We start from the raw sequence: 27,955 nt of genomic DNA on the forward strand, positions 1-27,955 counted from the left end.
ACCTAATGTGGACTTTTCCTGCAAGGATGCATCACACGTGAACTGGGCAAATCTTTTACGGAAGAGACAATTCTCCGCAAAGGAACGGGAGCACCAAGACAAGGAAACCTCTCAAAATTTATCAGTCTCTTGCCAGGAACATCTAAAAGCATAATTGAAACAGGTGATGAACCAGAATTTAAATGGGTAAAAAAAAAATACACGGACCCTCATTGATAGTGGATACTGGAGAAACTTAGATGTTTACAATGAAGGATATACTTAAGAGTGTTTCTGAATCAAAGAGGTGCCTGGGAGTGGACTTAAGAGCAAGTGAAATTACTCTGTCTTTTCTAAACTAGGGAGAAAACAAGATTAGGCAGCTGCCAAACCTGGACTGTATTAGAAGCAAGGCTATTTACATCTGATTAATAAACACTTCAGAGTTCACTGGAGGAGCATTAGTCTACTTTTGGCAGCAGTCTATTGTCCTTCATCAATTGTTTTGCATTGATTTTCGGATTTGGTTGAAGAAATCTCTAAGTTCCTGTAATCTGGGGAAAAGCGCATCTTGCAAAGGCTCCTACGCTCGATGGGAAGGACAGGATGCATTAGTTATTTTCCTTCTTCCTCCCTGTCACTGTGATCTCAGGTCACATACGTAAGCATCTGAGAAGATAATTCATAGGCTTCCCTGTATCCAAGGCTTGCAACCATTGGGCTGTCGGCTCCGCTCTCTCCCAACAGCCGGAGTAACTGCTGCCACTTTTACATCCGTAGCATCTCACAAATGCCTCTTTACTTTTGTCACACCGTTCTCCATGTTTTCATTACCTTCCTCCTATTTCGTTAGCAATTCCATACCTCCTGACCTGCCTCGCCTTGACCCTGCTTGGCTTCTTTTCCCAGTCTAGCCAGGTGGCTCACATAAATCCCCAATCTTCTCCTTGGAAATCAGCACAAGGACTTCACTCCTGTTGCATCACATGCAAATCTCTTGCTTTTAAATCTCCACAGAATTTATGTTACCTCCTGCCATTCCTGTGTCGAGGCCCTTAACTTGCTCATTCCTTTCATATGCCCTTCAGACCGTTCTCCCAGAAATGCTGGTGTGACCGAGGTGTGCTTGAAATGGGCTCCCAGTTCTGCAACCGAGGCGGCTTCCCCGGCTATGTCTCCCCAAGGAACCCATTCCTTTCAACTCTCTCCTTATTCCTTCACCTCCATTCCTGCACTATTTCACATTTGTCTCATGACATATTTAGTAGATAAATTCATTACAGAAAAGAAAGCATGCAAAATGAAAATTAGATCACTTTGTGGAAAAATCAGACTAGTACTTTGGTAAGATCTCTCCAAAAATCCTGTAGAAGTTCCACCAGGCGTTGTTCCACGTATGTGATATAATCTCTTCAGCGCAAGTGTTGGTTCGTTTGGATTATTATTATATACCACAAAATCCTCAGCCTCTGTATAAACATAAAACAACGGCATTATAAAATATAAATTATAGGTATTAGAGGAAGGATAAGATGCAGCCTAAGTAATGGCCTGAGATTCAGGGGGTTTCAAATCAATTCAGGTTTTACCTGGATGTAAACCCCTCTATGTGCCTGGATAAGTGAGTTCATGTTTCCACGGCTCTCTGTAGAAGAACGTTGAGTTTCCCTAGGATCACTGTTCTGCCGTCTCCACCGTTAGCACTGTGAACTCCTCAGGGCAGAGTCCTCCACACTACACACATAAATGATACCTGCAGCAAAAAAAAACCCAAACTCATCTGGGCTTCTAGGTTTTAACATATTACAAACACTTCATGAAGAGTTTATTATTAATATATCAGTTACTGGTAATGCTGCAAAATGCTTTTCTTTCTTCCCCCCCCCCCCCCCCCCCCGCCTCTCTCTCACAAAGACACAGACACCCCCCCCTCGTTCACACAGGCTTTCTTTGGCTGCCATCGCCACCACACACTGACCTTTGAAATATGGAAATAAAAGTGCTCAGAAATAAAGCTGGCAGCAACAGCAGCCCGACTGTCGTCATGTAGAATCTGAAACAAGTGGGGCCATAGTTTGCAAGCTGTCTTCATAATTACTTGAAGCAGTTGTCACTCTGGCTCTAGTTTGTTCATTACACCCCAAACAAACAGCTGATATTTGTTAAAGCACATAAGCCACTTTGTTGAGGCAGGGTTCTTTATTGTGAGGAACCCTGCAGCTGCGAGTCACATGCAGTTCATAGTATTTCCTGATTTCCTTTGCTTTATTTGCTTCCCTGCATTCCCTTTACAGCAATGTCTTTTTTTTTTTTTTACCAGCGAGAGAGAGTTAAAAAGAAATACAATAAGGTAAACATTAGCTAACATAAAGCTTGATAGGCTTAAGGTTTATGACCCAAATCTGGTTCCCATTAAACAAATACTTTTGCTGTGGTAAAGAATGCTTAGCAATAAGAAAGTCACGGATGGAATTTGAGGCTGCTGCACTCCAACGGGACGACTGCCTCGTACAGTTGGGTGCATTCCCTCTGCAGTAGCCTGAAGGGGAAGAAACTGGACGGCATCAATCTGAGCCGAGTCAGGAGGCTTCTGGGAAGGTCCTTTCTCTGCATCCTGAAAATTGAGGCGCTGGCAAGTGTTCTGCAATATTCCGTGTAAGAATGGTCAAGCGGCTGATGGTTGTGGTCTTCTCTGATGAACCACTGGGTGGTTGAACGGGAAAAGGTGCCGCGTTGGTCTTCAGTGGGCAGGTCTGCATGACTGCTGGTGGAGATGAAGGAAGGAATGGGGAAGGTGTGCGGAAAGCAAAGCTGGTTTCATCTGCTCTGTGTGATGGGAAAAAATCCTGTCCAATGAGACTTTTATAAGCCTACTCTGGCTTCATGAGTTTGGAAGAATAAAGACAATAAATAAGCTCAGTAGGCCAAAGAAGTTGACACAGTCTTATACAAGACAAAGCTGTTAAATAAGCTCTTGATGTGTGAACAGAGATGTCAGCCTGATCAGCTTCACACCAACAATCACTGAAAGAAATAATGTAATTTCTTTTAAAGTAAAGATACAGAAGAAAAAAAACCACAATGAAAGCATTTTAAATGTAGCGTATTTCATTTTGATAGCATCCCTTATTCCCTTTCCTATTACTTGCAGGGAATTTTTATATCTGAAAAACCCTGTTTGGCAATCTTTCAGATGATATGAAAGATGTTATTGGTTGTCCTTGTTGGAGGGGAAGAATCAGCTGAGGTGGTGTTACTGCAACTCTTTAAAATGTGCATAAGGCAAACAGTCAAGGTGAGAAAAGACCAGTAAAGGGAGAAAATGTGATTTATTTCTAGCCTGTTGAGTTGTAGCTCCAAGCTCATTGTTGTGGAAACAGGAGCCCAGCACATTGTCTTGTCTGACATCTGCGCATCCAGCAGACTGGTATCTGGGCTGAGCTATTTGAGATAATGCTTTTATCTACGCAGCAGCTGACAAAAGATACACTCCTAGACTGCTAATCAGTCCTCCCGTTAAACATGAGGCAAGGAGAAAGAAGAAGGAAAGTGAAATGCAGTATGGGGAGATACTGGGCGGTCTCACCTGTGGGGACGGTAAGGCCGTGTATTATTTAAGAACTTCAGGAAAGCCAGGAAAGGAGGTAAAGACTCATGGGTTCTTCTCCCAGGAAAGGGGTCAAAAAAGGAAAGCTCAGTGGAGTGCAAGTGGGCAGGAGGTGAAACCCGTTACATGAAATTCACTTTTTTCCATTTAGTCATTTCCAGTCTTCTGCTGAAAAGTGTAAAAATGCAGTATGTAGAACAAGTTTCCTTTTCATTATTCATCATTTAGGCCTTTTTTTTCTCATTCTCTTTCCTGCATGGTGGCATCTATAGCTTGCCCTTGATAGAGCTGACCTTGTCTTTCTGCTCTTGTCTGTGTCTGACTTTTATACTTCACATGTAAGAGGCCAAATTAGACCTCTGCTATTTTGTCAAGCACAGGAGAAACCAAGGGTCCAGAGAAAAAGGGAACAGACAATCCATAATCTCAGTACAGAGTATTTGCCACACCAATCTCAGTTGAGGTATGCCCATAACACATCCTTACAGAAGGAGCTGGGAGAACTTCCCAGGTCACAGCTCTCACCTCTGACGTGTATTCTGGTCACTTCCTTACTCCATACTGGGATATGACTGCCAAGATGTGAAATCCCATCCTTCCATGCCTGCACTTCCAGGGGAAGAAAAGGGAAGCATGAGGCAAGAAGGGGATCCGCAAGGTGCACAGCCGCTTCCCAGGCTAAACCATCAGGGACGGGACTAGAAGAAGTGTCCTTGTGTCCATGTGCTCCGCAAGCTGGATGTAGTCCCTGCGACCTTGTCTCTCTGACGGCACCAAGCCAGTGCCACCATGGGTTATCTGCCAGTCCACTCAGAGACAAATTGCTTTTGTCCTGATGGCAGTTTGCTGTGGTTCTGCCTCAGCTGAAAGAGTTTTTTCCATTTTTATATAAGTTAAACCATGCCCAACACTAACCACATGTAAGGATGCAGAACTAACGCTAACATCATAGGGCAAACCTGCAAAACTATTTTATTTGTTTGCTGATTCCCTCCCAAACAGAAGTGAAATGTTTGCCCGAAGGATGAGGTAGAAATGTGGTCCTTCAGTATGTAACCCCAGCTGGGTCATTTATACAGGGCATATGCCTCCACCTGCATCCACCCTGTGCTTCCCGGTTTACCTACACGCATAAATAAAGCAAGTTTCACTGGAGCTTTGGCAAGCCTGGCTTTCCCAGCAGAAGCTTTTCATATTATTTTCCCTGGTACTCCTGCCAGTAAGTGCACCCACTGAAAAGATAACAGAATGTTTATGAGAGGTTGACAGCAGAGTAGCACTCTCCTAATATACTTCTCCAAACATGCCCTTCAATGACCAGAAAACTTTTTATGCTGGGAAATTTTAAAAGAAGAGGATGCAGGTGGCAAAGATCGAAGGGGATATGCCAGCATAAAGACTGCCAGACCAGAGATCTCCTGAGCATTGAACTGATCACCAAGCTGAATCTTCTATAGAAAGTTTAAGACACGTTGATCTAAATACTCTGAGGCAGTACTATGAGGACAGAGAAATACATGGTAAAAGGTAATGCGGAGCATTGTAAAAGGCTATATATCTCAACTGGGAAGTAATCTTTCTAGGAAAGGCTGTCAAATTTCTTTTCTTTAAGTAGGTGTTTCCTTTGTCTCACTAAACAGAAATGTCTGCCCATACTGAGACAAGAACCATCAAGCCTGTTGCTACTGCTAGCTGAACTGGGGTTAGTCAAAACCCAAAGTGGAAAGCATCTTAGTAAAACACTAATGCAACCAGTATGTATTGAACTCGTAGTATCTGGTTTGTCGTACCACAAAATACATTTTAGGAGGGCAAGTTTGAAAGGCAAGCATCTAACACGGGATTTTTTTGTTTCCCTCCTTTTCTCATTTTCCTTCTGTTTCCTGAATGTATTCTATTATTTAAATATTTTACAAGATAGGCAGCATTCTCCCTCAATTTAAACCCTGGCGAAAGAGCATTACAAAAACTGACAAGACTATCATTCAGAGGAGAGGGTCACACTAGTGGCTTGTTACTTCATTTTCGTGACAAAGATTGCATCTGACATTTAATACCCAACATCTTTCAAGAAATATAGTGAAGTGCTCCACCATTTTGACCTTTTCTTGGGTCTTTATTTCTGATTGGCCCATCCATTCCACTCTTTCCTAGGCATCATAGCCCTATCAATCAAGGAAATAGAGATTACAGTCCACTGTGAAACAATACACATTTAAAGGAAGCACCATTAAGGTTTTTAGGCCCCACATCTTCTGCAGCTTAGAATTGTTACAAATGGGTCACCAGACACTATTTCCCTTTTCTATTATTCTTCTTCAGCCCCTTGCAACAAATTAAGAAAATAATAAAGTCTTCAGGATTGGCAAAGATACTGTGGCCACAGCACCTAACAACATCCCTAGGCAACGGGTTTGCATGAGGAACAGATTTGGCACAACTAACCGAGGATGCTCATTGAGAGGCAGAGATTTTTGCTCATTTCCAGATCAACCTTTGTGCTACGACAGCTTTGTTTTTCTCTCTCTCTCGTTCTCACTCTGCTTCTGCCCCCTCTGTGTATATTTTGCGGGGAGGGCATGTGAAATTTAAATAACACTTTAAAAATGTCCACCTGTAAAAAACATTAATCAGTAACATCTAGTTCTTCAGTGGCACTTTTGAACTGCAGATCTCAAAGCACTTCCCAGAAATGGGAAGGGTATTTTTAGGAATGCCCTGTGTTTGATCCAGAGGCCACTGTGGAGCCAGGAGCGGAATCCAGTGTTCCCCATTCCCCCTGCTGAGTGCTCCTCCCTAGGAACCCAAATCATTACGGAAAATGCACGGGTAAAGACACATGTTTGTGCTCATAGAAAGGTAAAAGAAAAAAATGGGGAACGCTATAGAGCACCATCTGCATCTCCTTTATTCACTGTTGCTGTATTTTCTCACAAAAGAAACAGTGATTTGTATACTGCAATTCACAGCATTGACAAATAGATCAAGGAGTTTATGGCCACTAGTGACTGACATCGGCTGTGAATTATGTCCTGCGGTGACCAAACTCTTAGCCATGTTACTGAAGATATAGTGAAGTAGCACTGAAGTCGCCATATAGTTAATGCAACAGCAGACAGCGCGCTGTTCAAGCAGCTCTGCAAACAAAATGGATTGCATTCATACAAAGGAGGAAAGTAAAGTACATACAAAATAGACGAATAAGAACTTCAGGGAAGGTTATTTCGAAAAATGCACAGACAGCTATACAGAGAGCCTGACTGAAAAACTTCAATCTGAAATGAAAAAAAAAAAAATAAAATTAAACCCTACGCTTTTTATTGCTGCTGATGCAGACTCAGTAGCACGTGCATGCTGTGGATACAGTCTTGCAGCAAGGGCTTTATTTGCTTTGAGGTGTAATCACCTATTACGTGTTGGATGCAAATATCTTGAGAGGTTTAAGGAAGCAGAGTAAGTTGTATGAGCAGACTGCAACGTTGCCTGAGAACTGGATGCAGTTATGATAAAGGGAGGACCGAGTGAAGGGGCAGTTATTTCTCCTCAGCACTCCCCACATCAGTAAGTCTTTGCTAGTCTGGTAACACAATAGTCATAAGCTCTTCCAGAAAATGCCAATACTGCTTATTATATCCACTTTCCTTTCAAGCTAGGGTGATGGTTCATTAAGAATTATTTTTAAACCCTGAATTTTGTTAGAAAACTATTTCCTCAAAACTGATCTCTTTATGGAAGCTTATTGGTTTGGATGAAATTTTCAGCAGGAAAAAAATTGTAGAGTTCAAGTTTTTGACAGTTCAAGAGTTTCAGGAGTTCAACAGCCATAGTATTCTGTGTAAGACACTCAGCTGAGGTCTTGGAGATGTTAGCTCAAGGGTGTTAGCCCTGCTCCAAAAATAGAGCCTTTAACTTAAATTATGGACTACAGGCTAATCCTTGGTGATATGTTCTCCTTCCCTTATCCTTCTCCACCAAAAAACCAAACAACCAAACCCCAAGAAATCAACCCCCAAAATAATTGTACAAAAAATCTTGACTTCATCCCTGTGAGGAATGCAAGGAAAAACCAAAATGCGCAAAAAATGTTATGAGATGCAAATTCCCAGCCCCATTTTGTGGAGGAGGAAATTGAGGCAGGCGAGCGAAGCAGCTTTGCCAGAGCTGCCGTGCAAACTCCTGACAGACGGAGGGTTAAAAAAACTCGGAGTTTTACTAATACTCGCAGCACAGGACTCATTTTTCTAGGGAACGTATTTACTCTCAGTCAGCCCAGCGTTGCACAACGGCTTTCCTCACGGAACGTGGTGGGAGTCCCTCTGGGAATGGGACAGCAGAGGGACGCCGGGCTCCCGAGCAATGGGGACTGGGGACAGACGCAGTACTGGTCGACCCTCTTCAAGCTGTGCACGTTGGCAGGAATAAATGGGGTGGCACTGTGACAGGGAGGTGACAGGACCTCGCTGCGTGCTCTGCCTGGCCCCCGTTGATGAAGATTGCGCAGGATGCCGAAGTCCCGTCTACCCCCTCCCGCGGTGCTTTCTGCTGCTGTTCTGCATCCTGACATTTCACAGGGATTTTTTTAACCAATTACTTTGCATTTCATTATTCCAGAAACACATATTCCTGGAAATTTGTCTTTTTACCAACTGGAGAACTGCTCATATACTAGTACTGGCTCCTGCTCACGTTCCCAGTTTGTAATTGGAGCTAACAGTCTCCAATTTTAATGTCACATTTATGTTGATTTTTTCTGCATCTCTGACTCCCACCTTCTTTCTCCCTTTTTGGCATCTTTGTTTTTCCGTCCCTGTCCAGCTTGGACTTGTGTTACTGGTGGCTTAAACCTGAAGGGACATTGCCCTGACTGAAAGGCACCCCTTTAAAATTCATATGGCCCAGGAAGAACTGAGACATTTCAAAAAAATATGTTCACCGAGCAACACTCTTTACTCTGATCCGGAGTGAATTTTGAAGCTTTAAGAGGTATTGGTAATTAGATGGAAAAATATGCTTGAAAGGCTCACCTTATGGACTAGCTTTGTTTTAAGTTGGTGGTGTCAGGAAAACCTCAGTAGGTTCTAGGCTTTGTTAAAAACTATAGGTTATTCACATTAACTTTGTATGAGCTAAATCTATTGGCAAAGGTAGGCAGTTTGGGGAGTGCTTGCTTTGTTTCTAGATTCTTTTGCTTCAGCATTAGAAAGAAAAAGATACTTAATCTGTATATGATGAGCATTTTAAACATTGTTTGGGAAGGCTATTTGATTAAGATGAGATTCTGATACATTCGGTGCTGCTGAATGGCACCTTATTCTCCATTCGTTGCAGTGCTACCATGCGGCTGTTGTTGCTGCCTGATTTTCATGGCCATTAAGGGAACCTTTTTGTGCATGTTCTGTGCACAGAACAAATATTCTGGTTGCTTACTCACTCCTCAAGGTGAGGGCAAACTTCTTCTGAAGTTCCAAAAAAATATCATAGCCTTCAACTCCCAACCCTTTCTGTCTTCTCTCTCTCTTGCTGCTTTATCTCCAAGGGCTATCTTTTTATTACTATATTGCTTACTCTTCCCCAGAGTAATAATACCTTAGTCCCTTCCATGTAAAATCAGACGAGATGTTAAAACTTCTCTTGACCTTTAGTAGGATTCTGCCTTTTTCTTTTTCAATTAAAATTCTGCCCAAGTGATGCTTTAACTTTTTTTCCTGAGGAATAGTTCTTTGTTCATTGTTGCTTTTATATTTTCTGTGTTTCTGTTTGTTTGAGTTGTTTGCTGTAGGTGGTTTTCAGAGAATTTTTTTTCAGAGTGGGTAAACAAAGTAATCAATGTTGTGAGTAACTTGTCATTAAAAGTTTTTTTTAGAGGAAGATTTATGTGGCCTTCAACAGAGATGGGACTTAGTCTAACAGTGAGGCTGCCGGAGTTTTCAAGTGGTGGTCGCTGTAGAACACAGAGCCTTGTAGCCTATATACTTTTTCTTTCTTTCTCCTAGTTTGGGTTTTGTTTTTTTTTTTCTTTTTTTTTTAAAACCACAACATAATTTATGTGAAACACTCTGGGACTTGATAACACTCAGCCTTCAGGCCGATGCCTGAGAATGCACCTAAGCATAAATTATTGCACAATAATTCAAGCCCTGTCTGGTCTTATTGCTTAATAAAATTAACATTCTGATATGAACCAAAATGTCTTGAAGTGAAATTGCACTTTTTCAAGAGTTCAGTTGAAAGGAAAAAAAAACAACACCCAACAAAAAAACAAACGGGTTTTTATGAGTGAGGTAAAATATAACTCTCTTTCATCTCAAGATTTTCTTTTTCCTTTTTACAAGCCAGCAAGTTAGTTGCTTTTTGTTCTGTAAGTAATGTGAGATGCCTTTTTATACATACTCTGAATCGTTTCATCACTCAGAAGCAAAGCAAAACCAGAAAGTTGCATGTGTTCCTGGATTTTATCTTTAATGAAAAATACCTTTTCTCCATTTTTTTGCAATGCCAGCAGTAAGAGGAATAGTATAGTGCTCTGAAGAAAATACCCAGGAGACAGGAACTTCCCTGTCACTCTCTTCTTAAAAACTTCCCAAAATAAAAGTGATGCAGGAGTTCCTCAGTTCTGTCTTGGTGACAAATGAGGGGGTCTGTGCTCCTCTTACATTAAAAGGTGTTCAAATACACACCAGCACATAAGGAAACCCTAAGAGGTCGTAGCGCCAAGGAGCGTGAGGAAGACTGACCGAAGATGCAGAGCCGTGCCATATCAGTTAGACTGACAGAAAGGCTTGAGAATTAAAGGTGGTAAAGCACTTGTGGCAGGCAGCTTATTTGCTCTTTTATGTCTGTAGGAATGTGGAAAAGCTGGCCTTTTACTGGAGAAGTCAGCCTGTCACAGGGTCCAAGTAGACAGCATTTGCAGCTCAAGAAATTCTATTGGCTACACGGAGACAAGCCACAGATCAAGCAAACACATTTCCATATGTTTAACTTGCAACTGAAGTTACAGAACTTAATTTGTGTATAACTTACAGTTAGTTTTAGGTCTTTGCCTATGTTGTGGAAAAGATGCAATTTATTCCTAGGCTAAAACTCCAAATGCATGTTCACAGTTTTGAGTGTTTTTATTTCTTGAATGGAATGATCGTCTGTCTCCCTCAGACAAATATTATGATTACACTGCTCATACCAATTCTTGTCAAGACAGGAAGATTGTTTAAAACGGCCTATGTGATGGTTAATACACTAAGCCCATGAGTGGTGCCATGGAGATTATTTTGCAAACGCACAAAATCTCCTTGCAAGAAAAAAATCTGAGCCTGCAAGCAGATATTTGTTAAGGTAGCCCCAAGGAACCCCAATGTAGTAACTGCTGGGAAACATGGAACAAAAAAGAATTAGAGGTCTAGAAGTGCAACTGAATGAAACAAAAAAACAAGGGTAGCCTTTTGTCAACCTCCTATATGTGCTGGAATGAAAAAAGTGAATTTGAATCAAAATCAAAGACCGAGAAACTGCTGGGTCTGCTCTCTACATGCCTTTGAACTGGCCTAAGCATGCCTCAGTCTAGGCTGGGAAACGTGCATGCACTAGTTTGAGGATTTCACAATTATGAAAACTAAGGAGCCTTTTGTTTGTATATGTTGTTTAGTTAAATGTAGCACCATACACATCTTGTCAAAAAGGGGTTTGAGCAAGTCTTTACGTACTTTTAAAAGTCAAATAAACAGGCAGAGAGACACTTACTGGTTTATGTCTCCAGCCAACACAGTAGGAAAGCAAACTTATTTTCTTCTGGGTACAACTTTTTAATTGGGTTGGGCTCTTTCCAGTGTAAACTCTGCAAGAAGATCTTTGTGTGGGCTTGCAAGAACTCCCTTAAGTGGGGCCAGTAGAAGGTCTTGGTCACCGTTTGTGGGAGATGCCATGCTGCGGAAGTCATTTTCTGTACGTTCTCCTTTCTGCATTATCAGTATCCAGCGTCAGGCCTGGGGACAGAGGAGCAACAGGGCAGTCAATGCAACTATCCCAGGGTGCTAATACAAAGCGGAAATAAAAGGCGCAATTTCCACAATGGGGAAGAGGTCGACATGAATAGCTTGGAAAAAATCAAAAACCTCGGACAGAATGGAGAAAAGAATTGGGTCACTGACTCTGAGCCAGGAAAAAATACACACAAGAGGAAATTAGAACAGCAGAAGTATTTTATATTATCTCATCCAAAGATTTAACGTGCATGGGCAGCAGTATGTTCTGTCTTCTGGAAAACTATTATGGGCAGGAAAGATTGTCAGGAATTTCTATGCCATCTCCACAATGTAACCAGTCCTTCCCAACAAATTACATATGTGGCAGTACACATATGATATGAGATACCTTTTAAGCCTGAAAGACAAGTGCTGGACTCACTGTAATGAGAAAGAGCACAAAGCCTGCTTGTTAACCCTTTTATACTGTACATTACACACACACTGCCAGAATATCGTCAAGGTTGCAAAGGAGCACCCAACATTGTTATTCTCCTCACTGCACATGTGGATATTTAATTACATGTTAACATTTTTCCACATTAAAATCACTGCCTCGGAGGCTGGAAGGAAGCTACTGTTGTTTCCAAGGCTTCATTTTTTGCAGAAGGTGGATGCAGTATAGGACATGATAAGAAACAGCTTGTAGCAGCCATTCCCTGGTGCATGAAGGGTACTAAATGATTGGAAACAATCTGCACAGAATTACCAAAGGAAAATTGTGTTTGTCCAACCTGACTGCCGCCTGCGATGAAAGACTGTGGATAAGGGGAGAACGGTAAAGATCATTTACCTTGATTTCAGGAAGGCTTTTGACCTATTCTTCCACAGTGACCTCAGAGCTGAGGAGATGTGAACCAGCTGCATGGACACAAGGTTCATGGGAAAAACTGCCGGACTGTTGGGCTTGAAGGGTTGTACTCAATGGTGTGAAGTACAGCTGGTAGCCAGTTACGAGTGTGTTCCTTCAGTCAGAACTGGGGTAATATGTCTAACACCTTTATCAGCAACCCGATGGGTGCGAGGAAAGGCACCCTTAGCAACCTCATGGATGACACCAAATGGAGGAAGCAGCTGACACACTGGAGGACCAGGCTGGCATTCAAAGGGACCCAAAGTCTGGAGAAATGAGACAGATGGAAAGTCATGAAGCTGAATAAAGGCAAACACAAAGTCCTGCACCTGGGACGGAATCACCTCACGCAACAACAGAGATTAGGAACTGGTTGGATAGCAGCTCTGCGGAAAATACTCTGGAGGGTCACGGTGGACAAGTTGAGCATGAATCAGCAGATTATTATTGCAGCAATGAAGGCTAACCATATATAGCAAGAAGATAACCAGCAAATCAAAGGCAGTGTTTATTTCCCTTTACTTACCACTCATGAGCTCTTATCTGGAATATTATGTACGGTTTGGGACCCTTCCCCACAAGGCAAACTGGAATGAGTCCTTTGGAGGGCCAATGAGAGGATAACGGGTCTAAAGCATAGAAAAGGAGAGGCTAAAGGAACTGAATTTATTTAGCTGGAGAAAAGAGGCCTAAAGGGGATCCTAGAGAGCAGTTCTCAGAGGTGCGCGGTAAAAGGACAAAATGCAGTGAGTGATCACACACTTCAGAAAGGGACATTTCAATAAGCACGGTGAAGCACTGGAAGAGGGGCCCCGAGAAGCAGTGGGATCTTCTTGCTTTGATATCCAAAGAACTCTCCTGTACAAGGCCCTGAGCAACCTGACCTCATTTAGGAAGTTGGCCCTGCCCTGAGTGGGGAGATGGACTAGATGATTCCCTTCTGACCTAATTTTTCTATGATTCTATGATTCAAAATACCATGTGCCTAAAGAGCCTAAAGTCCATATCGTACAGGGACTCCGCCTCCCTGCCCTGATGGGTGTGGAACCCAGTAGATAAACTCTGCCCACAGCTGGTATCTGCTGGTCATGGGAATGTCCATGCTTTTGGAAAAAGCAGCACCTATGAAGTGGTTGTAGCACTTCAAAGGCACTTTGAATTCACAACGGTTATCTTGTAGAAAATATTCTAACCCCTGAGCAACTCACCCCAGTTCAAAAGAGAGTTGCTTTGCAATTCATTTTCCGAAGCCTCTGTTGGAACAAGCCGATGTACAGGGGAAACGTAAGAATCATACGGCCAAGAGAACGAGCAAGCAGGGACTGACTCTATAGTCAATTGATTAAGGCATTGAAGTAAGTGAAAAAGTACTGGTGACAGTTAGAAAAGGGGAAGATCAGAAGGTCTCTGCTCCGCAGCGCATTCACATGTTTTACATATTCAAGTTTTGTGAGAATCATCAACTAAATGATCCAGGGAGAACAGAAAAACACCTAGTCTTCTCTTCTAGTTGAGATCATTTTTGCATCTGCTCCCCAATCAATAATGAGGGAAAGAAATAATAAGAGAAAGAAAGTGAGAACTTATACTAAAGAGATGGGAGAATTGAATTCGGTCCCTTTTTCAGCCATAAACTGTCAATGTGATACAAGGCCGGTCCCTCAAACCAACATTTCACAGGCAGTGAGCCATAACAGGAGTCCTTTGCTTGACACCCTGAGATCTAACACAGAGAACACTGGTCCAGTTCCAAGTATAAGTGGAGCCAGTGTGAGCTGTGTTGTGAATATATAGGCTACAGCTATTTAATGTTCCCAGGACCACTCACTGCTCCCAGGACCAACTGCATGGAGTGTCTCTGTCCATATGGTTCAGCTCAGCTTCCAAAACAGCGCGGGCTTCTCCACGGTGTCTACTGGGACTAGTTCCTGGCCTGGCTCAACTCCCGCGCTCAGGAATTGTCAAAGAGGAATTGGCATGAGCCAAAACCATGTCAGGAACTGTTCTAACAATTTGGAACAGCGTGTGAGTGATCACCAGAGCATAAGGCTTATGGCTACACATGGAACAATGAGAAAATGTAAGATATTGAATAAACGGTTGTGACGCAAACGCTGTCCTCCCCACTTAGTAAACATAGCTTTCCAGTGCCACCCTTCCAAATTAGCCCTTCAAACCTTCCCTCTTTCCTTTCTTTTCTGAGCTGTCAAGTAGGTATGTGAGATAAGATCTCAGTGTGCTACTGATCAAAATCAGTAAGATCCCCCATTAATCCTCCTGCCTGTCTTCTTTATCTGTTGTGGCATTTTAGACTTCTGTTCCAAACTCTTTGTGTAAGGGCTCACTTCATCTCATATTTTATAGCACGAAATCCAGTCGGGACCAAACCCAGGCTAGAACTGCTTTGTAATAAATAATAAAGATTCTCAAAAATGATAACGATGTTTTTGAACAACTGTGTTTGTTTTTAAGACAGGTGTGTTGCTTTAAATTATTCTCTTTTATACTTGGCTTTGTCTCTCAGTTTAGGAAGCTCAACTTAAATATTTTTAATGCTGATTTACATCATCACATAGGAAAAATCCTGCAGTTCCCTAGTCCAGGGGATCTAGGTCTGAACAGTGATTGAGGTATCTCTAAGACGTCTCTAGTTTGTACCAATTTAGAAACAATTCCTTGAGGCAAAAGGAGACGTCCAGAAACACCAGCTTCTGAGTGTCAGGCTAACAGACCTCAAGCTCTTATACTGCCTCCAGTTTTTCCCAGAACATATTCTTCTTGGACCTGGCGCAGGCCCTGCTCCAATGGACTACTGTATGACTGTGTTCTGTCTCCTTTGTGCTAACCTGCAACAAGTAAACTCATTGGTCAAATATCTCTGTAAAAGCCATCTTTTGACTGTAAATGTGGACCTGTCAAAACTCAGACACTGAGCATCCTTGCTCCTGCTCCACAATGTCACATACCAATGAGGAGGCCTGAGAGACCAGTCACACAGATCCCCAGCGCCTGGGGTACCACAACAGAAGCGCATTCTTCACTCAGTCAGAAATGCCCCATTCTGAAAGAAGAATCTCGCATCTGGATGGCATAATGGAAAATCCTTTTGTCATGAAAAAATGCCAACTTTTTGCCGAAAGGAATTTTCAAAAAATGTTTTTGGGAAAATGAAGTCAATCTCTACAAAACCTTAATCATCCAGTCTGCCAGCTGCTGGGGAGCCAAAGGTGTTGTGATCCGCGTAGCTGGGGAGCCATCAATTCAGAGAGATTAGGAATGTGTCACCTCAGAAGCTGGGCGTACCAGGGAGCCCTTGAGCAGAAGCCAGGCAGCTGGGCAGGCCTGGCTGGCAGAAAGCACCAGCTTCTTTATCGTCAACATTTTTTTTTTTTTTTGTAGAAAATACCTTTCAGCGTATTTTCACCAGAATCTAATTCTCAGAAACCCCAACAGTGACACTACTAAGTCACCCTGACTCTGACAGATGTGAACGTCAGTTGGAGGATGACGCTCAACTTCATAAAGAAGAGAGGAGCAGAAGGTTGGGGGAACTTCTGTGTCTCTAAGCAAGCAAGCTACCTCCTCTAGGTCCCAAATGCCCTTATACTATAGCAGAGAAATCACTTCTCAGTAGCAGATAATTTTTTCACAGGGACTAAAAGGACCACAACAGAACAAGGGATGACCTACCCTCTTCTATTGGGCACCCCAGACCAGAGCGGTCCCCTCCAGGAGGAGTGAAGCCAGCATCTCCTGCAAGGTCAGTGGCACTTTCCAGATCGTGCTGCTCTCATCTGTGAGGTGGCCTCACTGCAGAAGTTTAGGGCATTCACAACTCAGGGTAGAGCTGGATGACTTGGTGAAGAACAGCGGAGTAATTGTAACTTTATTCAGATTATATCCCATTGCCGAGCTTGTGAGTTTCTACGTCCTTCTTTCCTTAATAGTAGTCCCTTGCTTTAAGTGTTGACTCAGAGCTATTACATGGTCAAAGCACTCTTTAGGTGTATGCATAGTAAGTGCCTGATAAGAGCGACTGCAGGAGGATATTTTTTTCTCAGCCCGGACAGAGGCCAAACCAGTTTTGTTGGAATCCTAGACCCACGGAGTCCAAACTTTGTTGTTATCATAAATTGCCAAGAAGGCAGATTACTCACGGCATTGCTTCAGTGGGATAGGACACAGATTTGTCACATATGACCACAACACGAGCAAGTCCTTCAAGGCTCAACCCCACATTCCTTCCTTCTGTTTGACCCTTCGCCCTGCTTTCTCCTTCCCCCCTGGCCCCTGATTCTCTCTAGACATCATCTTCTACCCCAAGAGCCGATCTTTATCTCCATCTCACACTGTCTCTGTTCTTTCTATCGTTGCCATCTCTCTGAATTCACATTATCCCCCATTTTAGGCCAAGGGAAGGCCTGAAGCTCAAAAATCAATAGGGAAGTGCAAGAAAAGTAGCACAATCCAGACCTAGCCACAGGCAGCTCCTTTTATCTTCCTGAGATGAAATGTCATTTCTGTAGCAAGTGCCTTTTCATTTGGAATCCATCTTTTCAATGATGAAATAACACTTCTGAAAGCACCACATCAGAGAGGATGGTTCTTTGGGGATACACTGATAATAAGCATAGCAAGCGACAGAGGATAATCTCAGCAAGCATTTAGTAAGGTAGGAAGCACAATACCTATTCAACCTTTGATTAGGTAGAAAACTTCAAACTGGGATTAAGCCAAATCTCTAGCATCCATGACATCGCTAAAAAAGGCAACCAGCTGCTGGGGCATATAAAGAGCTACTATCAGAAATTCAGAGACTCCAAAAGGCTCTGGATGTTTTGGCTCCAAAAAGACTTATCCTGGACAAAATATTAGTATGCAATTAATTTGAATTATTTTCCTCAGAGTTAGTAGCTTCCCATTTCCAAATCCAAGGCAAAAAGATCTCTATTCTTTGAAACAGTAAGGCCTCACTCCTGGCTTTTCATCTTTCTGAAGGATCCCACGACAGTACTGCCATCCACAGATTTAAATTCTTTGAATTCAAGTGGCTTTACCCCAAAGCACATCTAATCCTGCAGTTGTCATTAACATGATGAGTCATAATAAGGACCTAAAATTTTGGAAAACCAAAATTCCACGTTTTCCCCCTTTCTTAAAGAAATAGGAGGAGCACAGCTAAAAATAAAAGGAATGAAAAAAAAAAAATTACTGTAAATGAGCAGTTCTGCCTCAGCCACCATCAAGCATTATGTTTCATTGCCAGAGTCATGTAGCGCACCTGGGTGACTTATGTTTCCTTTTAATTTGTGCAATTCCTGGAAAATAAAATGCCTCATTATACTCTGCAATACAGTAGCATTTCTGTAAGGTGCCCCAAAGTATCTAATCATCACAATACTTTCATTTTATTTCACTAAAATGAACAGACAGGCACAGAAGATGTTTAGCTTTTGGCTTTTAAAGGAACAGTTGGCATTCACAATTTAAAGTATTTCTATTATTTCAGCTAAGATGATTAATAGAAAACAACTGTTGTCTGGCAGATTGCATTTAAAACTGTACTATTGAGCACATCCCCAATTACTATGAAATAAGCAATGTACAAGGAATAGATCGTTAAATACATTTCAGGCAGGGAAACAGCTGCTAATTGTGTAAAATTCAAATAATATTGGTAGAAAATCCACCTATTTTGCTAAATCCATCACTTTGAAAATAGAAACTCCTTTCTCTCACAGTAGAATAGATCTAAAAGTAAAATAAAAAATGCACTTAGCCTTTCTTGGTGTGCTGTGGAAAAAAGATATCCTTTGAGATCAAGTTTGGAAACCAACAGGAAAACTGTTTCAATACTGGTTTAACCATCAGAAGGACAATTTAAAGATATAAATACGAATACGAGTGTATCCATTGTTCCTGGATGTATGGTTTCGTTTACCAGGAACACATCTCACACTGAAGCAGAACGCAAGCACAATTTAAGCCTTGATTTAAAACCGGGTCTGGAGTGCCGCAGACTCACCGGCTGCCCCCCATGGAAAGAGGGGGGCTCCTCTGAATGGGGAACCGAGCCAGATTTGCAAAGCAGAGGTGCTCAGTTGTCTGACTGTGTCCAGTGTCGTGCGTCTTAATTTTATCATTAGCACCTCCCTCGCCCCCACGACCTCCTGCTCGGCACGCAAAAGCAAGCGAGAAGGTAAAGAAGGACGTACATCGAATGTAAAGAAGGGGTTGCACCCCGTGTATTTCAGCGGCTCCTCGGGACAACCAGCATCACGGAGGCATGTTGTGGGGCTGTGCTGTACATTAGTATGTGAAAGAGGCCTTCGGCTTCAAATGCACAGCAATTAGCATGAATTTAAATAAGACACTGAAGGGAATTAGCTACAGAAAACTAACGCCAGGCGAGCCCATTCTGAACACAACATGCCCAAACCCCTTGTCTGAAAAACAATAAGGCTGAAAGCAGATATTCAGAATGTGAAATTACATGCTTGCATGCATGGTCTCCGCAGTCTGCACATGGAAGCTGTCTCCAGCCGTCGCACGCAGGCATACGCTCACATGCACCCAGAGTCACGCAGTTCATATGCACCCATAAAAGCATTCTGCTCGCTTTTCCCTCATCACACATGTTAAATAGGTCAAAATAATGAAAGCACATACATGAGAGCGCACTTGAACAGATGTGCGTGCCTGATAGAGAACAAGCATATGAGTGTGAAGACGAAGCACGAATCTGGATTACCACAAAACCAAACAAAAGTGCAAAGAAATTACACTTGGGATTTCACAATTTATCATTTGATATTCCGGCCCCACAAGCTCATTCTTCTTTGTTTTGCGTGGTTAGAGACATTTCTAGATACCCCAGATCATATTTTCCCCATGGATGTCATATCTTGTTGATCTTCTACCTAATCTATATTTCAATTTATAGTGATACTTCTTTAACAAGAAAAGTAATGTACGCCACCACTAGCCTTAGTAAGGTAGTCTGTAAAAAATCTGGTTACCTAGATGTATACCTAATGTATATTTACCTATACATTAAACAACATTTCTAAGTGAAAAGTTTCTGTTGTATTGCAATTAAGGTGAAAAATAGTGCTCTACCAGAGGTGTAAGAGGCGTAACCAGAATCACTAGGTATGGATACTGATTGACAAGCAATGGTAAGAAAAGTTGTGCTTTGCATAGGTTTATAAGAAATTTAAGAATTGGAATTTCAATCCAGAAAATGGGAATTCTTAATTGGGATTACTTGTGACAATTTTATAGCCCCAGATGTAGTGCTAGAACGTTAAAACTGATAGAGAAACAATCATCATATTCAAAATTAGTTGCATTTTCTTAGTTTGCTCCTGCTTACCATTTTTGAGCACATCTTCCTAGCTACTCAGCATCCAAATACATTGGAAAAATATCACAGGAGCACAAAGGGCAGATGCTATGATTTAATAACAGAGTACTGAATGTCTGCATGTAGACTCCAAGTTTGAAGATCCATCGCTCAAGAATTTTTGGGGGTAGAATTCATGTGTAGCTCTTCATGTTAAAGCTCGGTACCTGCCATTAGCCAGACAGAGCATGCGTTAAATACATGCTTAGATCAAGTTGTGCAGACAAATTCAGGTTTTTTTAATTCACCATATTAAAAGACACGTGTAAGTACAAATAAAATAATGCTCTAGAATTTAAAAATAGTAATTTAATTTCAGGATTTTATCATTTTGGCAGAGGACAGAAGGAGTGGGTGAGATAGCATTTGATGACAGAATTATTACCCAGATCTACAGTTAAGCTATGTAAATAATTCATCTACACACCAGCTATGTCTTTCTGAAAATCTACTGAATATCTTCCCTCTGTGACAAACGTGTTACACATCGTTATTTCAATGTTAATTGCAGCGGAGACCAGATAGAGGAGCTCAGAGTGCCTACTGTGCAAGTGAAAATTGTTTCCCCTGTTCAAAATCAGTAGCGCTTGACGTGGTAAAGGCTAAATACCACAAAGAACAGTGAATGGCTTTCTGTCTTTAGTGCTGATAAACAAGTTTATTGTTTCCATTGTTTAATTGTAGAATTAAAGCCAACCCATTCCTGTTAAACCTAGATATACATCAATCAGTTGCTATACGTAAAGGAAGAAACTATGTCAGTTAGACCCACAGGAGAAAAAAGACCAAAGAGTATTTAATCCATTTGGCCCTGAAAAGAAGTTGTTCATTGGACAGGAAAATTATTGAGCAAGAGTAAGGAGCATATTTGAATATTGTTCGTGATTTTTCCTCTGAGGCAAAGACAAAGAAGAGATTTTGAAATTATTTATTACACTGGAGGTTTGTTTGGGATTGCTGAAAGCAAAGTGCTGGAGAGACAGGCCTGCTTTCATCTAGGTAGAGACGAGACCTGGAGAGCAGCACTCTGTGCTTGCTCTCAGCTGTATACGGACAGTAAACCAGATCTGCAGGCAGGCTGAAATGCAAAAGCGGCAGTCTTCGGTTCGCCACAACCCAAGGCTGGAGACCCAAATGTAACGCAGCACCCACAGAGAATGACAGTGATAGTCAGATGCCTCCGCCTTTCTGAAGGAAACGCATTACTGTATTGCTTAAGAACTAAGCAAGAAAAAAATTATTTTGATGCTCTTGGTCTATCTGTTGTAGTCCAGTTACAAAATTGAGTGGGCACCAAATTTATACAGCCCTGTAGGTAACTTTGGAAAGACACAAGACACATTTGAGAGGTATAAAGCTAAATGAATCCACCACTTGAAGATCAGGACGGCTGTGTAGCAAAACTCCTCATTTTTAATCAACCCTTGGATACTCCTGTGCTGGTGTCCCTGCCCCAGCTTCGCCATTTCTCAGAGCTCTGGAGCCTTTCTCTGCCCTTGCTCCCGATCTCTGCTCCAGAACACACAGGTGAATACACATACACAGACATGTTCCTTTCCCAAATACTCTTCAATGAAATTTATTTCTTTCTGGTCACCCTCATAGACTACTAAACACCCTTTCCCCCCACGCCTCAAAACTTCCCATCTTTTTTCTGTGCGACACCCTAATCAGCATCATCACACGATCAAAGTCTTTTGTCCACGGCCCATCGTTGCTGGGGATGCTGGTTTGGGTGCCGGTTTATCAGCCAGGTTGTCATCCCTTCGTACACGTGGGCTGCCACGAGATTTGGTGGTGAGCATCCCCCCTTTGAATTTCTGTCCCCTCTAAATATGAAAGGCAGAGAAGGCAAATGGAACTCAGAGCTGTAAAGGAGGCTGCAACTTGCAGCAGCTGCACACAATAGAGATCCTAATAGCAAATAGAAATCATAGAAATAACCACAATCTCATCACCGCTACGGTACAACAATAGGGAGCAATTCGGTTTGGGATACACTAACAGCATGTGAATACCACTGTTACAGCAGGGCGATACCCACGGTTCCTGCCTCAGCTATGTTATGAAAATACTGTCATGCTTGTGAAGCCCCTGTGAGCCACTAGCTAATTTTCTCAGTGCAAAGGAAGAACTAACTGATCTCCAGAGGTGTTTGCTAAGGTTATCTTCCCCACAAAAACATATCGGAGGAGGCAAGTTAGTTTTCAGTTTATGCATCAGGAGCTACAAACCTGAAGACAAAACCAATCAGCCTAACCGGGGCCAGAACACAAAATCTGGATTTCAGGGAATTTGAAACTTGAAGTTCTAAAACCCCAGGAAACTCTGAATTCTGGGCAACTCCCTTTTCAGTTTTTAGATGTGGGGATTTCACAGCAGTGGCAAGGAATTGCCAGTGCTGTTAGTTATGTGCACAGTTCCCTCTGAGCTAGTACGGGTGCTTTTGGACTGAGCTTGCATCCATCAGTTTCATATTAAAACCGGGGGATTTTCCTGAATTACCACCAGTATGTGATGTGTATTCATAGGTGACTCCCATAAAGTCACTGCTTACTTTTAAATTACATACTGTGTTCAAGATTGTAATCGGAGCCTCATACTCCTGCCATTCCTGTCTTGCAGGTCATTAGGAAGGTCTTTCACTCGCCCCCATACACTAGCTTCTGTGTTATGAGTCTTATGTTTCCTTACCACTTACATACTTCATTTCAAACTCTACAGGGACCCTTTAATACACAGTTTGTATTCCCTAACATTACAGGGCATTTCTTTTCAACTTTTATTTTCCAGCTGGAGAGCATTTTCAATAAGATTGTTTGTAATTTTGTTTTCAGTTTACACATATCAAGACGTCATGACACATCTGCATTTCATACTTCTTAGCAAGTGTTTTAATGGAAATAAACATGATATCCTACAAGTGAAAGTCTTAGGGAAATGAGACAATAAAGGACAGCTGTGTCCTGGATGAAAAACTTCTCTGGAGGGAATTCTTTCTGCAGCCTGCCATCCCGCTTAACAGTCTTTGGTCAACTCCCCTCAACCGGACCCCGAGGGTTTGTCTCTCTAATGCCTCAACTCTAACCCCCGGTGTGGACCAGGCCTTACCAAAGGACCTCCAGCTCTGGCCAAGATGAGCAACTGGTCAGTGGAAAATTCTTTTAATCACCCAAACCTTCCCTCTACAGGCCCTTTACGACCCCACTGTAACTGGACCCCTTTAGCTCTCTGCTAACCCTAACTGCAAGCACATCCCAAAGAGCGATCAGACGTCTTGGGGGAGAATACCTTTGGTTGCCCAAACCTTCCCTTGGCAGCCCTTTTGCGGCACTTCTTAACTGGTTTCATAGGCTTTGTCATTCTCCTAACCTTAAAGTGGCCAAAGCTTTAAAACCAGACAACCGTTGCCCTGGCCGAAACAAAAAAATTCTTAGGGGAGATTAATTTCTGTTGCCCAAACCCTCTGTGGCTAGCCCCATGGCAGCCCCTCTCCAGCCAGATCCCTAGGGTCTATCTTCCTCCTAACCATCATACTCCAGTCCGAAACCTAGACATTTGCTAAGCCTTAGACCAAGATCACAAGCCACAAAAACCCAGGAATTGGTTTGGCAGCCTAATTGCTATCGTCCTTCTGTGGCAGATCTAGGTATTTTCTCTCTCCTAACTTCAGTCCCAACCATAACCACAACCCAGGCAAGGGCTAAGCTGCAAATTCTCCCGGGATGGTCTTCACCTGGGCTACCCTTGGGGTTTATTTTCAAATACATGGGACACACCTCTGGTAGGCTTGAGGTTAGGAGAGAGAGAAAGCCCAGGGCTTCGGTTGTGTTGGCATTGCAGAGAGGCTACCAAGGAAAGGCTTGGACAAGAATAAGCCTCTTCTGAGAAATTTTCTGTCTGGGATATCACCTGGAGTCTTGGACTAATGCTCAGCACATGTCTATGGTTAGGGTAAGAAGAGGGACAAAGCCTAGGGGTCCAGCTGGAATACAGCTGCAAAGGGGCTGCCTAGGGGAAATTCGGGCAAAGAAAAAGAATTCCCTCATGATTTTGTTTGTTTGTTTTGGCCACAGCTAGCTTCGTCTGAGGTTAGTTCTGTGGCTACTTCTAGGGAAGAGAGTTAGGAAAGACACAAAACCTTGTGATATGGTTGGGATAGGGTTGCAAAGAGCTGCCAAGGGAAAGTTTAGGCAACAAAAAAAGTTTTTCCCCCTTTTCATTTTGTCAGTGGGAAGGGTGGTCTGGGGTAAAGGCTTCAGCCTGGTTTAGAGTCACAGCTAACGCAAGATGTGAGACAAAGCCTAAGGGTCCATTTGGAGCAGGGGGCTGCCTACAGAAGGTTTGTGCAAAGAAAGGGCCAAGGCTGGAGGTCCTTATTTAAAGCTCAGCCCCTGGCTACAGTTAGGGTTAGGGTTAGGAGAAAGACAGACTCAGGTCCTGTTGTGGTGGCAGGTCGCCAAGGAGAGAGCTGAGCAACAGAAAACTTCTCCCCTAAAAGCTTCTCCGCCTGGGCCATTACTTGGGGTCTTGTGCTAAATGTCAGCCAATGGTGAGGTTTAGCTTTTATATTATGTGTTTTAAAGTGTGAAATTAAAAAGAAAGATTAGAAAGTGATATAAAGACTCATTAGATTTTAACACAAATACATCAAATTAACTCTGCATCTTCAAGAGAAATATAAACCACGTAGCAACTTTCCTGTGGTTATAAACCAAAAGTTACTTCCAAGATATCCATAGCATAGCTAGAGCTGGTAGTGCACTTCAGGGTAGTTTCGCTGACTTAGGAAGGATCAGGACCATCCCTGCAAGGGTTCGTTTGAGGGCCTGCCTTATAGGCAGCTGTCACTGAGGAAACTAACTTCGGGAGAACCTCAGCCTCAAATAATTTTGCTCTGCAGGGTCTGAGAGTCACCGTTTTTACACTTCAGGTGCCACCAGATGAGACAAACCTCAATGCTCAACAAAGCTTGCTGCCACTGAACGGAGATGGCCCGAGCCCTTCGCTCTCCACGTCTCCTGCCATCCCCTGAGTTGGACCAACTCAAGGACCCAGCAGAAATTCAGCCCAGCAAAAGAAGCGTAGAATTTTCTGCTGGATTAGTGAGCTGAACTGGCTCACGTGGGGCAAAACAAGAGACAAAGCCGAGGAGCAGGAGGGAGATTTGTGTTGCAGCCGTGACAGCAGGGAGGAAGGAGAGAGAAGCACAGAAAGAAGGTCAGCGTGGAGGAGAAGAACCGTCCTTTTAGGATGCCGCAAACAATTTTGGCCACCTCATCCGACCACATGTTAGGGGTGGCCTGTGCCAGTCCAAGAACAGCCCCGCTCTCTTCCCGGCTCCGGATTCCCCCTTCCCATAACTCTGCCACTTCTGAGCCATCGCAGCCTTCCTAACCCAACAAAAGAGGAGAGAACTTTTCTACAGGTTAGAGAGTGAGACAGGGGATCGCAAGGCCAGAGTAAAACCAGCGTGTCCCATGGAAAAGGGGAGCAGAGTGAAGCCCAGGACGCAGGACGATGGCTTTTTCGGTCAGCTCAGCACAGCGGGACGTGAGGCCGGAGATCCCGACTCGGGGATTCCCGCAGCAGTCTGCCTGCTGCTCACACCATCTCTCACCCTCCAATTAGTCAGCTGGAGAGACTGCAAATTGCTGGGTCGTTTTGGAGTCCTCTAGCAGAGCTGAGCTCTTCTGGGGCCGTGTAGTGACTTCGTAAGCCTCCACCTGAGAAAAGAGCCCAGAGCCTCAGCCAGAAGCAGTTATAGCTAGGGCTGGAAAGAAGATGACTGGAAAATGATATTTCTATCTCCTCAAAATGTCATGTTTGAGGCAGAAGGATCATTTGGGCAAGGCACGCAAGGCAACACCAAAATTATGTCACAGGGAAAGAATTCTGAAAAAAAAATCTACTTGGGAATTGGAGCCCTTCACCTTTCTGAGAGGGGTATTCACATGTTCGCTTTCCCCTTCTTGGCATCGTCTTTCCAGACCAGCTACAGGGATCTATCTGTCCGTCACCTCCATTTCCCTGGAGGAAAATAGGGTTTGCTTTTTCCCTTGGGAAAACCCTCACTTTCACCTTTGCCCAGAGGACAGTTTCTGCTGAAAGACTGCTGCCGTGGGGGGCTGCGCAGTTGCTATAGGGAACAGATTATATAGGGAAAAAAGGGGAGAAGAGGGGGATGAGGAGAAGGAGGAATAAGAAAACACGCCTGCCTAAGCTTTCAGCCGGTACAAAGTTGCGACCACGGGGCTAGAAACTGTTCTCGGATCCAGCAATACAGACTTAGGCGAAAAGGTATTAACGACTTTGGTGGTGAGGCGTCCGCATTAATAGCCTGGCTGCCTCCTGACCTGCACTCTGCCTCTGCACGGCTCTCACCACCTGGTGACGACAGCCTTGACCCCTTTCATTCAAAGTTGTTTACAAGCAGCAGGGATATTCGGACAGTATTTATATAATTCTTGTAGAGTATCTCAGCAGCTAGCAATAAGGGGCCATAACATGTGACCAACGAACCCACAATAAATAATCCCTTGAACAACAGTTACAAAACTCTGGTTTATGGCATTTTGGAAGCAATCTCATCTGATAAGAAAAACATTAAAGGTGACTTAAATAGCTCACAGTTCTCGGGAACATCTGGGCTTGTAGTCATTTATCGCATAAACTATGAACAGGGCCAAATGAACTAAAAGTCCTTCTGTTTTCCTTTTCCTTTATATATAGCTTTTTCCACTGGAGGAATACACTGCAGGCCCTTAATCACTTCTGCAATATCACAGAGTGTCAGCTTTATTTAGCAAAGCAATACATATTTCAGCAACAAGGCTATATGGACACATTTACATTTTGTTTTTCTGTTTAACTAGGTGGGCTTTTTTTAATCCTGAGGGTTTCTTGATGGATGAAGATTTTTTTATTTGGAGGCTAATACTGATTTTTTGCATAGTGACCAGCTGCACTGCTGGAATGCACTTTTAAAATTATCTCTTTTTATAGAAGTTTTTTGTTTGTTTGTTAACAGCTGCTTATACATTATAGCGATTATCCTGTGTACTGAATCCTGTGGACAAAGACCACACTGCTATGTAACTAAAAAAGAATGTATCATAACACATACATGCAAGGGGTTGATTACAGCTTCGGGGAAGTGATTGTTTTGACATTTCCTAACTTCTCACTTCCTCTGTTTGCAATCTTGAATAACATCTCTGTTGACAGAGGATTTTTTTAATATAATTTCCTAAATTTGCCTTTTCTGTTCAATTAGAAGGTAGAACAAATTGCACTGCGTGCAGCGATCTCCTCTTCCCAATGTATATTGCCATCAGAGATGCAATCCTGGTTTTCAACCCTGCAAGCAGAGACCTCCACCGCTTCATCTATAGGACTAAGTATGTCGCTGGGCATCCTGGCCTCAGGGTGAACTGTGCCTTTCCCTTCCTTTTGTGCACACCCTTGAGAGATGACAGGCTGAGTTTCCTTTACATCTTTAACTGTGGCAACCAGCACTTTAGACTGGATCTTTGGATGAATATATTACAATCTCTGATGAAACCTTCCTTTTTTTCTGGCTGACTGATGTGGCAGGGCCAGCTGTGTTTGCCACACAGAAGAAATTTCCCTTTTGCTGTCCCAGACCAGCAGCAGCCGAGCACATGGAGAAAACCTGGGAATTAGAGCCACTCCTCTGCTGCGCCAAAAGCTCCCCAGCCTCTCAAGCGCTGCTCCCAGATCTCCACATGCACCAGTGACCTGCTGGGACCTGCGCAGTCCCCCACCCTGCTCACAAACCAGTTGGGACCACCCAGCTCTCCAGAAGTGATCTGAGATCCCAACTAACCAACCCCCCCCCTTCCACCAGTGACCTGGGAATCTACTGCATCTCCCCACACCAGGGACCCCTTGCCCCCTTCGGAAAACCCTGCCTGTAGATGTGACCACAAGCTGCTGATTTAAACAACTTCTTACAGAGAAATTCATCAGTAATTCTGCCGCAGGCAGATGGCGAGCAGGAACAAAAAAGCCATGCAGGCTTGGTGCTCCTCTTCAGTTTGCTGTTCCTCACCCTACTTGGGGCAGCCTAG

The 27,955-nt window shown here is 43.1% G+C and overlaps 1 long non-coding RNA gene across 1 annotated transcript; it reads right to left on the reverse strand.

Annotated features, from left to right (window-relative positions):
* Positions 1-1,324: 1,324 nt before the first annotated feature.
* LOC126034562 (uncharacterized) lies at positions 1,325-12,628 on the reverse strand. Its single transcript, XR_007504651.1, has 4 exons — positions 12,398-12,628; positions 11,324-11,565; positions 1,569-1,732; positions 1,325-1,448 (listed from the first exon to the last, which is right to left on the reverse strand). It is a non-coding gene; the product is annotated as an uncharacterized LOC126034562 (long non-coding RNA).
* Positions 12,629-27,955: the final 15,327 nt, after the last annotated feature.

This window comes from Accipiter gentilis, chromosome 34 (genome assembly GCF_929443795.1).
Source record: "Accipiter gentilis chromosome 34, bAccGen1.1, whole genome shotgun sequence".
Taxonomy (NCBI): Eukaryota; Metazoa; Chordata; class Aves; order Accipitriformes; family Accipitridae; genus Astur; species Astur gentilis.